General features: G+C 45.1%; 1 protein-coding gene across 2 annotated transcripts in view; it reads right to left on the bottom strand.

The window, feature by feature from the left end:
* GFOD2 (Gfo/Idh/MocA-like oxidoreductase domain containing 2) overlaps nucleotides 1-11,361 on the bottom strand; it is a 39,668-nt gene extending 28,307 nt beyond the window's left edge. The window contains exon 1 of one of the 2 annotated variants that reach the window (XM_080643606.1): nucleotides 11,121-11,361. The gene's annotated coding sequence lies outside the window, so the exon portion shown is untranslated. The other variant, XM_080643607.1, reaches the window with a different exon arrangement.
* Nucleotides 11,362-15,126: the final 3,765 nt, after the last annotated feature.

Here is a 15,126-nt window from a genome sequence, read left to right as displayed (position 1 = left end):
CCTTCAGCTCCACAAGCTGACATAGGGGATAAAACTGTTAGGCAGCCACCATGAAATGAGAGCATACCTAGCCCTAGCCAAAGACACCTCCCCCATCCTCCCACCCCCGCCTTCATCCACACACAGTGTCCCAGGAAAGACACTAATGGAAGACCTAACGACCTGTCCAATGAGGCGTAACTACCCAATGTACAATAGGGTCAGCTAAACCAAGTCATAAAGGAGAAGTAAACTTAACACCCACAGAAGTAGCTGGATCACTATTAGGTCTGAAAGTTAACTTTAGCTGATGATACAGTAGGAAAAAGTACTCACCTACCAGCTATATTAATTTTTTTTTTTTTTTGAGAGAGAGAAAGAAACATCAATACACTGTTCCACTTATTTATGTATTCATTGGTTGATTCTTGTATGTGCCCCGGCCAGGAATCGAGCCTGCAACCTTAGCGTATCAGGATGACACTCTAATCAACCGAACTACCTGGTCAGGGGCTTATATATCAACTAGAGGCCCAGTGTGCGAAATCATGCTGAGACTTAGACCCAGTGTGCCTCAGAACCCAGCGTTAAGTCCTACTGGCGCCGCAGGACCCATCAATGCATCTCCTGGTGACCGGTCTTTGGTTGTTATGGCATATGACCACTGGGTTTTTATTATATAGATTCTTTATTGTTTTTGAAAATCTAACAATAACTAGAAGATTACTTTTTCTGAGATTGCTTTAAGAATGAGTTTCAGATTTACATTAACCTGAAAATTCCATCCTCAGCCCTACTCTCTCTCAGGGCAATTTATAATCTAATCCTTCAACTTCACCATGACCTCCCTTCGAAGATAAAGATTCTTAACTTCCCATTTCCAGCCTTGACAACTTGCTCTGACTCTGGTCCTATACTTTTAAGTGTCTACTGGAAATTCCACCCAAGTGACTTACCAACTTCTCCCAACCCAAATCTTTCCTGTCAAACACGAACCTCCTCCTGTAATGGCACAATATCCAGTCACCAGAGCCCTTTTCTCATTGATTCTCCATTATTTTTAAAAATTTTTATTTATAGCCAAAACTGGTTTGGCTCAGTGGATAGAGCGTCGGCCTGCGGACTGAGGGGTCCCGGGTTCGATTCCGGTCAAGGGCATGTGCCTTGGTTGTGGGCACATCTCCAGTGGGAGGTGTGCAGAAGGCTGCTGATCGATGTTTCTCTCTCATCGATGTTTCTAGCTCTCTATCCCTCTCCCTTTCTCTCTGTAAAATATCAATAAAATATATTTAAAAAAAAAAAAAACTACTTGCCTTTAAAAAAAAAAATTTATTTATAGATTTTTTTTAAATTTTTTTTTTTTTTAGAGCAAGGGAGAGGGAGAGGGAGAGGGAGAGGGAGAGATAGAAACATCAATGATGAGAATCATTGATCGGATGCCTCCTGCACGCCTCACACTGGGGATCGAGCCCGCAACCAAGGCATATGGCCTGACCAGGAATCGAACTGTGACCTCATGGTTCATAGGTTGACGCTCAACCACTGAGCCACGCCAGCTGGCCAGGCCGCCAATATTTTTAAGCACCACAATGAGTTAGGCATTATGCCAGGAGTTGAGCACATAGCAGTTATCAGACAGGTCAGGTTCCTGGAGGTTAGTTTCCATTTCTTGCTACACTCATAGGTGAATATCAAGGACTGATTTGATGCAGGAACATAATGAATGTTCAAAGGTCATCCCCTGTGGCAGGTAAGTGGGGAAAAAACCCTCTGCCTTTGCCTTTAAATCACTGAGGTAAAGCACACTTGGCCATGATGCCTGTGAAATAGCCAACCCTAGAGAAAGGTATATTACATACTTTGTTTTTACCTGTGGTCCCAAGAGGATGAGGTTTTAATTATAATAAACATTTTTCAATGTGCAAACTTAAGTTTTCCACCTCCTATATGAACACAAATATTCTAGTCCAGTGAAAACTGCTATTTCTACGGCAGCAAGAGACACTTGAGAGAGTCACCTATCTGCCTACCTTCTTGATTTCGAGTATCGGACATTCTTAGGGCACCTCAGAGCATAGCAACCTTGACCAGCTTTCTCTAACTCTGTGTTACATGGCCTCTGGTCACCAGGAAGGTTAAGTAGTACTCCACTGACTTGAATGCCCAGTGTCTTCACAAATATCTCCTACTTGTATGCAGAAAACTGCTTACCAACTAGGCCATGACAATGCTCAACTATAATTTAACAATCTTCTGACTATTAAAAGTGAGATGTAGCCCTGACTGGTTTGGCTCAGTGGATGGAGCATCGGCCTGCAGACTGAAGGGTCCCAGGTTCGATTCCAGTCAAGGGCAGGTACCTTGGTTGCGGGCACATCCCCAGTGGGGAGTGTGCAGGAGGCAGCTGATCAATGTTTCTAACTCTCTATCCCTCTCCCTTCCTCTCTGTAAAAAATCAATAAAATACATTTTTATTTCTTTATTTTTTATTTCTTTATTTTTTTAAATATATTTTATTGATTTTTCACAGAGAGGAAGGGAGAGGGACAGAGAGTTAGAAACATCGATGAGAGAGAGACATCGATCAGCTGCCTCCTGCACACCCCCCACTGGGGATGTGCCCGCAACCAAGGTACATGCCCTTGACCGGAATCGAACCCGGGACCCCTCAGTCCCCAGGCCGACGCTCTAGCCCAGCCGTGGGCAAACTACGGCCCACGGGCCGGATCCGGCCTGTTCGGCTGTTCTATCCGGCCTACGGAGCCGAAAGAGCGGAGGGTTCTCTTGCTCTCCCCTCCGCTCCTTCACCAGCAGCAGTGTTAACATGGCAATGTCAGGAAACACGGCCGCAGCTCCTTCTTCTGAGTGGGCGGATTTATATCCGCCCATTCAGTAGAAGGAACAACCTCTCAATCTTCCAGAGGCTCCTTGTAATGCCCGCGGACGCGTCCCCCGACATCACCCTGGGAATGCCATTATCGTGGTGATGTAGGGAGACACGCCCCTGGAGAGCACAGTATCAGAGCATTAGCTAAAAAGGAGACCAACAACACTGTTCCCACTGAAGTTGATGTTTTAAAGACCAAAAACCTTTCAACCCAGTCTACACTGCCATCTACATCTACTTCCCGGGCATAATTTGGAAGTTGCACTAAAGAAAATGTTTAATTTACTGTTTACACATTTTGTTCTTTTCTATTTGTTTTAGTTTTAAATTATTTTATTATATTTAAGTTTAATTTGAAAGGCTTTTGTACCTTTCCTTTGTTAGGCAATTTTATTTTGCCTTTGCCATCTTCAATATAAGGTATGTTATTGTGCTATGATTCCTCCATTTTTTGAAGTTTCAAATTATAATAATTAGTGTTTACATTCTTCTTAAAATGTTTGAAATGAATAAAACTATTGAAATAATAATAATAAAAAGACCGTACCCTTTTATGTAATAATGTTTACTTTGAATTTATATTAGTTCACACAAACACTCCATCCATGCTTTTGTTCCGGCCCTCCGGTCCAGTTTAAGAACCCATTGTGGCCCTCGAGTCAAAAAGTTTGCCCACCCCTGCTCTAGCCACTGGGCCAAACCGGTTAGGGCAATAAAATACATTTTTTAAAAAAATAAATAAAAATTAAAAATAAAAGTGAAATGTAAAATAATCTAAGCTCAGGACAGTCTGCCAGAGGAACCCTTTTTTTCTTTTAGATAAATGTGTAATGAAGAAGGCTGGTTATAAAATACAGGATGTATATGCCTATCTGAAAATAAACATCCATTTCAATATTTTAGAATTTTTTTAAAAAAATATATTTTATTGCTTTTTTACAGAGAGGAAGGGAGAGGGATAGAGAGTTAGAAACATCGATGAGAGAGAAACATCGATCAGCTGCCTCCTGCACACCTCCTACTGGGGATGTGCCCGCAACCAAGGTACATGCCCTTGACCGGAATCGAACCTGGGACCTTTCAGCCCGCAGGCCGACGCTCTATCCACTGAGCCAAACCGGTTAGGGCTATTTTAGAATTTTTTAATTATTGTTTAAATGATGCACAATGTCTTATCTCACTATTGAGACTCTTAAGCTCTTTCAGAACCAAAACTGGGCTGTATATGGTATTAAGGAGAAAACAGGTCCCTGAAACGTTAACACTTCAAGGTATTTTGGTAACATTTCTACAATGACTTAGAAATTACTTAAAGGCACTTAAATGTTCTTTGTGCAACATTAATTTAATTTAGTATACCAGCAATATTAAAAATTGAAGTAAGGCCCTGGCCAGCATGGCTCGGTGGTTTAGAGTTAGCCTGCAGATCAAAGAGTTAAGGGTTCAATTCCCAGTCAAGGGTATGTACCTGGGTTGAGGTTGGATCTGGTGAGTGTGCAGGAGGCAACCAATTGATGTGTCTCTCTCAATGATGTTTCTCTTTCTCCCCTTTTCCCTCTCCCTCCCTTCCAATCTCTCTAAAAAAAATCATTGGAAAAAAATATCCTCAGGGTGAGGATTAAGGAAACAAACAAACATAAAGAATTGAAGTAAGACCCTAGCTGGTTTGGCTCAGTGGATAGAGCATCAGCCTGCAGACTAAAGATTTCAGGTTCGATTCCGGTCAAGGGCACATGCCTGGGTTGTGGCCTCGATCCCCAGTGGGGGGCGTGCAGGAGGCAGCTGATCAATGATTCTTGCTCATCATTGATGTTTCTAGCTCTCTCCCCCTCTCTCTTCCTCTCTGAAAGCAATAAAAATATATATTTTTTTTAAAAAAAGAACTGAAGTAAGAAGAAACAAAGACAATCCATTTAAAAGAATAACCAGGAGCTGAGGAACTGAATAAGCCCAGGACTGGGGAACTGAAACAGCCATGTACTAGTAAGCACAATGATTTACTTTTGAAAATAACATTAGATAAGAAGTACTATGTTGAATCATTGTTCCAAGATTCAAGCTATGTCCTCTTAGGCCCTGGCACAAGAATATGAATTCAAAAGGCTGAAAAGTAATAGGAGGTATGGCTGATCTCTCTACCATCTCCCATCTCCTGGAAAATCAGAGGATGCCTGGCATGACAAACACACCATCTCACATACCACCCTCAGAGAGTCTCTTCAGAGATGAAAACCATTTCCTAGTGGGAACTGCCATCGGGCTGCAGAAACCACTATCCACATGGAACTTCCTATAGTATGCTTTGGGATACTGTGCTACAAGCACCCAAGAGACCATAAGGGTCAAAACTATCCATCAACAAGCACCAAAGAAATATTAGTTTTAGAAAGCAGCACAAGATCTGTAAGTCACCTTTCAATTATACACATGTAAATTCATTATCTAGGTAACCACATTGCTGTTTGGTTCACGGACACCTTAGATAAGAACTGTCAGTGCTGCCCAGACCCTGCCATTGTTACCCCCTCCAACTCTGCTTAAAAAATATATCTATGATAATAAAAGCATAATATGCTAATTAGACCGGACAGCCAAACGACCTTCTGGACATCCTTCCGGATGATCCTTCCAGATAAGCCCTGCGAGGGCCAAGCCCCTTGCAAGAATTTCGTGCATTGGACCTCTAGTATGTATATATTTATTGTTGTTGTTTTAATCCTCACCCAAGAACATGCTTAGAGAGAGGAAGGGGAGAAGAGAGAAAAACCGATGGGCCACCCTCCGCACATTCCCCAACTGGGGATCGAACCTGAAACCCAGGCATGTGCCCCAACAGGGGATCTAACCAGTTTTATTATATATTTAATAAAAACATATATATTTTAAAAAGTATATATTTATTATAGAAAATTACTGTGTTCTTATGCTTTTTTAAAAAAACTTTTTACATTTGTTCAATGTTCTTGCAATCAATGTACTATTATTCACTTTGTATCCTGAGATTTTTTTTTTTTTCACTTACTCTTTAGTATTGGTTCTACTGACTACATGATCCAGCTTTCATTTCTCTGGTGTTAGACATTTATATCATTTTCAATTTGTTTTGTGTGGGTTTTTTTGTTTTAATATATTTTTATTGATTTCAGAGAGGAAGGGAGAGGGAGAGAGAGAGGGAGAGAGAGATAGAAACATCAATGATAAAAGATTCATTGATCAGCTGCCTCCTGCACGCCTCTTACTGGGGATTGAGCCTGCAACCAGGAATGTGTCCTTGACTGGAATTGAACCTGGGACCCTTCAATCTGCAGGCCACTAGGGCTGTTTTCTTTTAAATTATACAAAATAAAAAACTATAGTCCAGAAGTTACATGATTTGCCTAATGTTATCATTCTAAGCCCAGTGCACGAAATTCATGCACTGGAGGGGTGGGTGTCCCTCAGCCCAGTCTGTGCCCTCTCGCAGTCTGGGACTCCTCGGGGGATGTCTGCCTGCCGGCTTAGGCCCTCTAGGGATTGGGCCTAAGCCAGCAGTTGGACATCCCTCTCGCAGTCCAGGATCCCTCTCACAGTCCGGGGACCCCTTGCTCCTTACTGCCTGCCTGCTCGCTGCTCCTTACCCTTTACCCCTCGGCTCGCTGCTCCTTAGCGTTGCCGCACAGGCAGGAGAGGCTCCCGCCACTGCCACTGTGCTCGCCAGCCATGAGTCCGGCCTCTGGATGAGTGGTGCTCCCCCTGTGGGAGCACACTGACCACCAGGGGGCAGCTCCTGTGTTGAGTGCCTGCCCCCTGGTGGTCAGTGCGCATCATAGAGACCGGTTGTTCCACTGTTCGGTCGATTAGCAAATAAGGGCTTTATTATATAGGATTGTAAAAGTAAATAATAAAGACTTTGAGGTTATACAGTGATATGGTAAATCTCAAAGCCAAGGAGAAGTGCTTCTCATTCTATTTTGGGGTTATCTCCTCTCATGAAAAACTGAGGGCTGACAGTTTGAGAATAACACAGTTATTCCCAGGCCAGAAAGGAAGACTGTGCTCAGTACTCAGTTCCCATTCCTCACAGCCTTCATTCTTTTTTTTTTTTTAATATTTTTTTTAAAAATATTTTTATTGATTTTTTACAGAGAGGAAGAGAGAGGGACAGAGAGCGAGAAACATCGATGAGGGAGAAACATCGATCAGCTGCCTCCTGCACACCGCCCACTGGGGATGTGCCCGCAACCAAGGTACATGCCCTTGACCGGAATCGAACCTGGGACCCTTCAGTCCACAGGCCGACGCTCTATCCACTGAGCCCAACCGGCCAGGGCTCACAGCCTTCATTCTTAATCATTCTGAAGGACGAATAGAAACACAGAAGAAGCTTTTGTAAACAACTTGGAGAGGTGTGGGGGAGAGTGAGCTATCCCCTTAGCATTCCTGGCCAATCTGGGTCCCAAAGAGTGTGGCATTTTTGTTATTGGCTACCTAGAGAACTGACAGTACCTAGGACAAAAGCACTAATTGCTACACCCCTTTTAAGAGCAGGAACTGAAGAACAAGTATTTAAGATAGAGCTTGAGTGTATTTAAGTAATGCAGGAATATTTATCTCTTCCTTCTGAATGTTTAATGCCTATTTTCTAAGTGTTCATTTCCATCACCATGAAATGGAAATATTTACTCCATTTCTCATTTTCTTTGTCTCAGTTTAAAGAAGGAATACTTTACTGAGCTCATTCCTGACCTAATGGCTAATTCGTAAGTGTTAGAGTATAGGGAAGTCTCACTGCTTTCGTGTTTTTCTCAGTATCGCTTAAAACATCACTAGAAGCAAAAATGACAAAATTTCAAGCTGTTCTACTCTGGTCATATCATGAGAAGGCAGGGCACTGTGGAAAAGACAATAATGCTGGGAAAATATAAGGCAGCAGGAAAAAAGGAAGACCCAATATGAGATGGACTGACTCCATAAAAGAAGCCATAGGCATGAGTCTACAGGAGCTGAGCAGGGCTGTTGAAGACAGAACACTGTGTACATCATTCATTCATAGGGTCGCCAGGAGTCAGAGCCAACGCAATGGCATGTAACACACACACTTAAAATGACTTTCATAAGTATAAGCCTATTTCAAATATCTTTAATTCCCCACTTTTTAAAACACCTGACAACTAAATTTGCATGTAATTTGGACTTTTAGATTCTCTTGAAGTTTTCTTTTTTTGTTAATCCTCACTAGAGGATATTTTCCATTGATTTTTAGAGAGAGTGGAAGGGATGGGGGGAGGAAGGAAGTGGGGGAGAGAGCGGGAGGGAGAGAGAAAGTGGGGGGGGGAGATCAATGTGAGAGAGCCACATCAACTCGTTACCTCCTGCATGCATCCCAACCGGGGTAGGTAGGGAATCTGCAAACCAGGTACGTGCTGTTGACCCGAATTGAACCCGCAACCCTTTGGTTTGAAGGCCAACACTCTACGACACTCTAACCACGGAACCACGCTGGCCAGGGCCTCTCTTGAAGTTTTCTAATACAAAGCTGTTATTCTTATATGTAAGAAAAATAATGTCCCATTACCATACTATATACACATTTTCAAAAAGAGCAAGATCTACCATTTTTTCCTAGATATTTTCCAATTCCAATGGTGGATTTGTTCTAGAATTGGATCTTCTACTATAAGTATGCATGAGATGACAGGCATCAGAAAGGCACTTCTAAGTTCTATTTCAGCGGCCGCCAACCTTTCGGACCTCACGGACCACCAGTGGTCCGCAGACCCCCCGTTGGCAACCGCTGCTCTATTTGATTCCTAATTTTCTGAACACTGACGTCTGTATTTTGACAACTTCTTACATCAGATGACACTGCATTGCCATTTAATTTCTCCTCTTACTGTATAACTAGAAAATCAGTTGGTGAAAGCAAACCCTGTTAGCATTACTGGTTTATCTGGTACCTTGGCCTATTAAGTACTGTTGATTACTTTATTACAGACCAGATTTGATAACTTCCCTCAGCTGCCCCAGAAAGTAGAGTGGATGTTAAGTAATTATCTGTCAAAGGTTTCATTGCCACAGCAAACAAGAAACACCTTGAGAGTGTGTAAGTCCATCTTTCTCCTCTGAAAACAAGTGTCTTTCTGATTACAGGAGCTCAAAAATATGCACACAAATCCATGAGGCACACTCATTACATTTAAGCAATATCTTCTCAAACTGCTCATTCAAGCTAGTATGTGCACTTACAAAGCATGCTCCCACAGCCCATCCAGCTCTGCTGATGGGAACTGCTTGCTCCCCGTCAATCTTACCTTGATTTTGGCCTACTTGTCTGTCTTCTATCTGGGCTAATGATAAATTAATGAGAATACAATGACTTTCATAAAACTTCTCTGACAGGATTTGGTTAACAGTGCCAATTTCCCCCACAGATTACATATCCTCCTGGTAATGCCCCATTATACCTCTTGAGGTATTTACACAAAATATTTCCACAGATGCAAGAAAAGTCAATAAAATGCATAGCCATGAAATACTGAATAACTATGGTATACACCTGAAACTAATATAATATTGTACATTAACTATATTTTAAATAAAATAAATTTACAGCCGAATATCCATAGTTATGGTCTGGCATTGATTTGTGAACCTAAAGCATTCATCTTAAAACTAATATGACCTATTAACATTATCACACTTTCAATGTATCTTTTCATTCTGGGAGCAAGGAAAAAAAACAAAAACCTGCTGCAAAGTTGAATATACACTGAAAATTAGTTTTATCAAGCTAGCAATAAATTGACTTTGATGATTAGAACCAGCGACCATCTTTCCTCCATATTACAAATCTTTCAAGTTTCTTTGGGGGAGGGGAGATTTTTTCATGGCTAATCCTACTACTAGTGGGGTCTAGTATTACTATAGAAATCTTATATGTGAATTTTCCTAGCAAATAAAAATAATTGATCAGACCCAGATCAATCATTCCATAGGAAAAGTAGTGCAACCTGGTGGTTAAGAGAAAGTCTCTCACAGCTGAATCTTGGTCCAGACAGATTATCTCAACCCCTAGTGCAAAGGCAGTTATTTTTTTCACATTTTCTGTAAAATGGATGGCCTTGAAACTCTGGTTCCCTGGTGTAGCTTTTCAGAAGGAAATGAGTTTCCTTATCAGGAATGACTCTAGCTTCCTCAACTCTTACAGACAACCATCTTCTCCAGCTCTCTTCATATCACACTAACAGGTTAAAGGGTGGCTGCTAATTTAACAGTTGTCCCCTTCAAATGAAGGGTCATACACTAAGGACTCTTCCTTCTGAGACCTTTGAGCCCAGAGCTTACAAAGGTCCTCTGGGTGGTGGCCTGGCCCTGGTTCTGGACACTCACAGGATACCCACTTTCTTCCTGTGTCTTGCCCTCAGCATGACACTATGGGAACAAAGAACACAAATAGTATGGTTTATAACCTTACTTGGTGTCTATCCAAGGCAGCTTTGAGCTTTTCTATTCCTGTCCTGTCTTCAGATTCTGCAGTAGTTTGGGAGGTCAACTTCACATGACCATTCATTGAGTCCGGATCTCCCCGCCGCCTCTTCCTTCCTCACCATTCCTGCGACAGTGCCTCCTTGAGGGGAATACCTTACCTCACCTTTGTCTCCGCAGGTCCATCTGCTTCCTTCCCGAGCTTCAAAGGTAGGCCGGGGCCCTTGAGACATGGCCAGTGGGCACTTGGGCTGGCAGAGCTACGCGCACCTCCTGAGGTGTCTCCTCTCCCACCTGCCACCTAAACACTCTTTCTTTCCTTAAAGAAACACTTACACACACCCCCACACACCCCCAGGAAAGTCCCATCTCACTCTGAAAGAGGATGGATCAGCCACCTCACGAGCCCTTTGTCTGAGGCTTCCACACCTCACATACATCCTCATCCACGAAGCGTCGGTCCTCACACAGGTAGGTGGGTCTGCCTCACAGGGCGGGGAAGCCTAGGCTTCTACGTCCAGTTGAGGGATGGGTTAGGGCCGAGGTCCCTCCAGGAGCCCAAATTTTACAATTTTACGACCAGGTCCAATTTCTGAGGTGGGGAGGGCCAACTCCGGGCCACCCTCAAACTCCGCGCAACCCCCAAACTCCGCGCCAGTGCTCGCAGCTAGAACGGCCCCCTCCAGCCCCGACCTCGGACGCCGGGCCGCGGAAGAGGCCGGCCGACACCCGCTGGCAGCCGCGCCATGCCCTCCTCCATCCTCACCCGCGGCCGCGGGCCGCCTCTCACCTGGCACGCTGGCATTGCCCGTCCCGCTCCGCACCGGAGACCTTGGGTCCGGATGGTCTCAGCCGACACCAGCTCCCCGGGAGGGAGGCTGGCAAGGACTCACCGGCCCCAGAGCCTAGCGCGCAGCTACCGGGAACGCACCGCCTGGTTTCTAAGGAACCGGGGGCTCTGGAAAGGGAGGGGGGTGGATCAGAGGGAGAACTGCGCATGCTCCCTGACGGGGGTGGAACCCCGCGGGGAGGAGCCGAGACCCGGTGCTGCGCATGCTCGCTCGTTGTTGGCGAGGGAACGTGGGTGATGCGGCTGTGTGGGGGGAGGGCAGGTTAAATAGCTTGGCTGGAGGCCTTAGTCATTCATTTCCGGCGGTGGAGGGGCTGAGGGATATATTTTCCAGCCTGGGATTCTTTCTGGTTCGCAGCCCGCATCAAGAGCAAGAAGGTTCTGGGTTGTTCTGGAATGAAGGAAGGTCTGCTATTGGACACGGCCTATCTTCGCAGAACGGCAGTTCTCTCGAACTTCACGGCTTCCTAGATGTTCTTTGGTTATCCTTAGATCTAAGTATTCTTCGGGACTTGTGACTTCAGTCCCCCTGATCTCTTTACTGGAGCCTATGCTCCCCCCCCCCTCCCCAGCCCCCACACCAAATAAATACCATTTTGTAACAAGACTAGTCTTGATTCATCAAATCCGCTAGGATAGTGAAACCTGTAAACCTTAGTGTCAAGCAGGCTATGTTGGAAATGTGGGATTAGGGGTTATTTCTGCATGGGAAGCCCCCATCCCTGCTTGTCTGACTCTCCTGGTGAGTCTGAACCCGGCTCAGTTGGACCTCTTTCCAGAGCAGCCTGTAATGATAGGACATGTCAGTTGAACTGAGGCAGCTGTTTCCACTGAGACCAGCTGACCTGCAGGGCTATCCCGGCTTTGGCAGGAGACAGGACTTCTCACCACTGTCACCACCTGTGTGAGCATGGAAGGCTTCCAGAGCGATGAAAAGTTGTAACCTCAAAACCTCCTTTTCCGATGGGATTTTATTCCTTTATTCCTTCCCCTGGATTCTGAAGCCAGGCACATAGAAGGCAGAATCAAAGTATGCTTATGTTTGATCTATTTGTCTTGTCTTGTTCAAAATTTCGCTCTAGAGCAGGTTTTCTCAACAGCAGCACTGTTGCCATTTTGGGCCTGATAATTCCTTGTTGTGGTGGCTGTCTGAACCTTGTAGGATATTTAGGTATGTCCCTGAACACTACCCACTAGATACCAGTAGCACCCAATCCCAGCTGTGACTACCAAAAATATCTCCAGACATTGCCTAATGTCCCCTTGGCGGCAAGATTGGTCCAGGTTGAGAACCACTAGTCTAGAAGGAAATTAATCCACTATAGCTTTACTTATGGAATCAGGACATTTGTGCTTATTTGTATTTCACTCTTCTCTCCACACTAGCTTTTTCCTGAGTTCTGCAGAGTAATAGTCCTGTAAAATGCATCTATAGTACTGTACGTTTGGAAAGTGCTGTGTTAAGCTGCACATCTTAACACAGGATTTTTAGAGCTTTTATTACATGGTGATGTTTACTGTGACCATCGATGAGTTTTCCTTATTTACTGGACCACAGAACCCCTTTCCAGTTCCAGGAAATGTCTCTCTCAGATGTGGATCCATTTGCTCTCCAGCAAACCTCCCCCATTCCAGTGACTGTTAGCCACTACCTATTCCCTATACTATTTTGGGGCACCAATATCCATCCCTTCACTCCAACCAAAAGCCTACATTTATCTTGTCTCTTGCTTCTTCCATCTCTCTTACATCCAGTCACTCATCCTGTTGTGCTAACATCTCCTAAATATTTCTCAAATCTGTCCTCTTGTGGCTGGCCTACTGCAGTAGCCTCATAGATGACTTCTTTGCCCCAATATGTTTCCAGTCCCACCTCCAGGTGGACACCAGCCTAAGCTACTATATCTCTCCTTTGCATCAAACCCTGATACTTTGGAAGCATAGAAGGCAGAATGAGGCAGAAGCAGGCCAGTCACACTAAGGAGCATCCTCATGGAGGCAGGGTAGTCAGTCACCTGTACTGCATCCTTATGTGCCAAGCATGCCCTATGCATGCTAGAATCTCCTACTACCATGGGGTAGAAGAAATGACCACATTTTAAGGATGGGGAAACTGAAACTGAGAGTTAATTTTCCAGAGTTACCAAGTTAGTAGACCAAACTAGGATTTTGAGCACAAGCTCTCTCCTAAGATTGACAGGAGGCTAACCTCAATACCCCTCAATAGAAGAGCTCTTTTTTTACTGTCCAGTGTTTGTGGTGAACGTATTTGGAATGCATTAAAATCTTATTTTGAGGGTAGGACGTCCTGTGGCCCAATTTTTTGAAGTTGAATTTGCTTTTTCTTTATCTCAGATGAAAGCTATTTTGGGGGAGAGAACTGAAGTACCTGTCCTCTTTGGGGTCTTGAAAATACCCAAAGTCTAGAGAGTCCTTGAGGCACCAGGGGCCTAGGCACTTGAGAAGTGGGCTGAGAAGAGGCCAAACCCTCTCTAGGACACTGTATTCCACACAAGGGGTGCCAGCCTCAGTAAGACCCAAACAGAGACCAGACACTCGTGACTGCTCATGGATGTGTATTTTAATAAAAATAATTCTGTCAAAATACAACAGTTTTTTCATCTCTCAAGTACAATTTAATAGGATGTTTTGTGTTAGAATTCTCTCTAAACCCTCCCACACCCACAAGTTTCATGCTAATGCCAACTATCAACTTGCGAGGACAAAGGCAGAACCAGTGTGCACAATATGGAGGACGTCTGTGTCAGCTGTAGTTACTAATGGAGGAAAACCCTATGCAAAAAGGCGGCGCCTCAGGCAGCCAGAATCCACAATCTGGCCACAGGTCCGGGTGCACAGGACTGGTGGTCAAGCAGGGCTCTGCTGCCCAGCCACCACGCAGCATGCATACCTGAGTTGTGAGCAACCATAGGAACTTTCAGCTCGGACAGTTCTCTGCCTCATCTTCTTTGTGCTTGCTTATGGGGTGTAGGAAGGCGCTGGGTGGCCAGGCAATCCCCACTTCTCTTAGTGTCCCCTTTTTGAAGGCCTGCGCCTAGCCACAGACCCATGTGGGTGAGGATCAGGGTTCTGGCTTTGTGTGGTCAGCCAGTTTTCATCCACTCTGGAAGGAGCAATCATTTGGTGGCATGAGGAGAAAAGGTTAGGAAGGCAGGCTGTTCTCTCAGGGCTGGACAACCCAACAGGGCTAAGTCTTCCTCCTGACCCTTTGGGTCAAGTCCGGTTCTTCACCAGGGCTTCTCCCAGCTGCTTCCCCCTCTCTCGGCTCCTGGAAGCAGGCTGGAGGGACTGGGTGTGCATAAGGGGCTCCTCTGGCTGGCAGGCAGGTAGGCCTGGACTATGAGCAAGACAGTGGGCTCAAGCAGCTTGGTTTTGGTCCTCTCCTCGGCTTGTGGGGCAAAGGCTTATGTCCCAATGGTAAACTGTCCAACTGGGACAGAGAGCCCCTCTGGAGAGGAACAGAGTAAACAACTTGGACTCAGCTGAAACAGTGAGATAAGGCACAGAAAATGGGGAGATGGCCATGGGTACTGAGTGCAAGCCAGGCGGACAACCAACCCCAAGCAGCACACAGCTGTCCCGGACCCTCCTGGGCCCTCTCTCAGATGCTCCACAGCCCAAGCCCAGGCACCTATCCCCATCCCTGACACACCCCTGAAAGTACCAGCTGTTCAGACACTGCTGGAGGCCTCCCTAACACTGCTGAGCCTAACCCCTCGCCCGCCATTCAGCTTTAGGACTTAACAGTGCTGCCCAACCCACAGGATGAGGTTAGTCCCGACTCTGGCACAAATCTGCTCTGTGACGTTGGCCAATTCACTTCACCTCCTGGACCTGTTTCCTGTAAAAGGAGAGGGTAGTGGAGCAGATGTCCTCTGTACCCCATCCCAGCTGCAAGAGCCTCTGGTTTTAATTCCCAAACCTT

This window comes from Plecotus auritus, assembly GCF_963455305.1.
Source record: "Plecotus auritus genome assembly, chromosome: 10".
Lineage (NCBI taxonomy): Eukaryota > Metazoa > Chordata > Mammalia > Chiroptera > Vespertilionidae > Plecotus > Plecotus auritus.
Note: the sequence above shows the minus strand (reverse complement) of the source record. Positions and strands in the feature narration are given on the sequence as shown.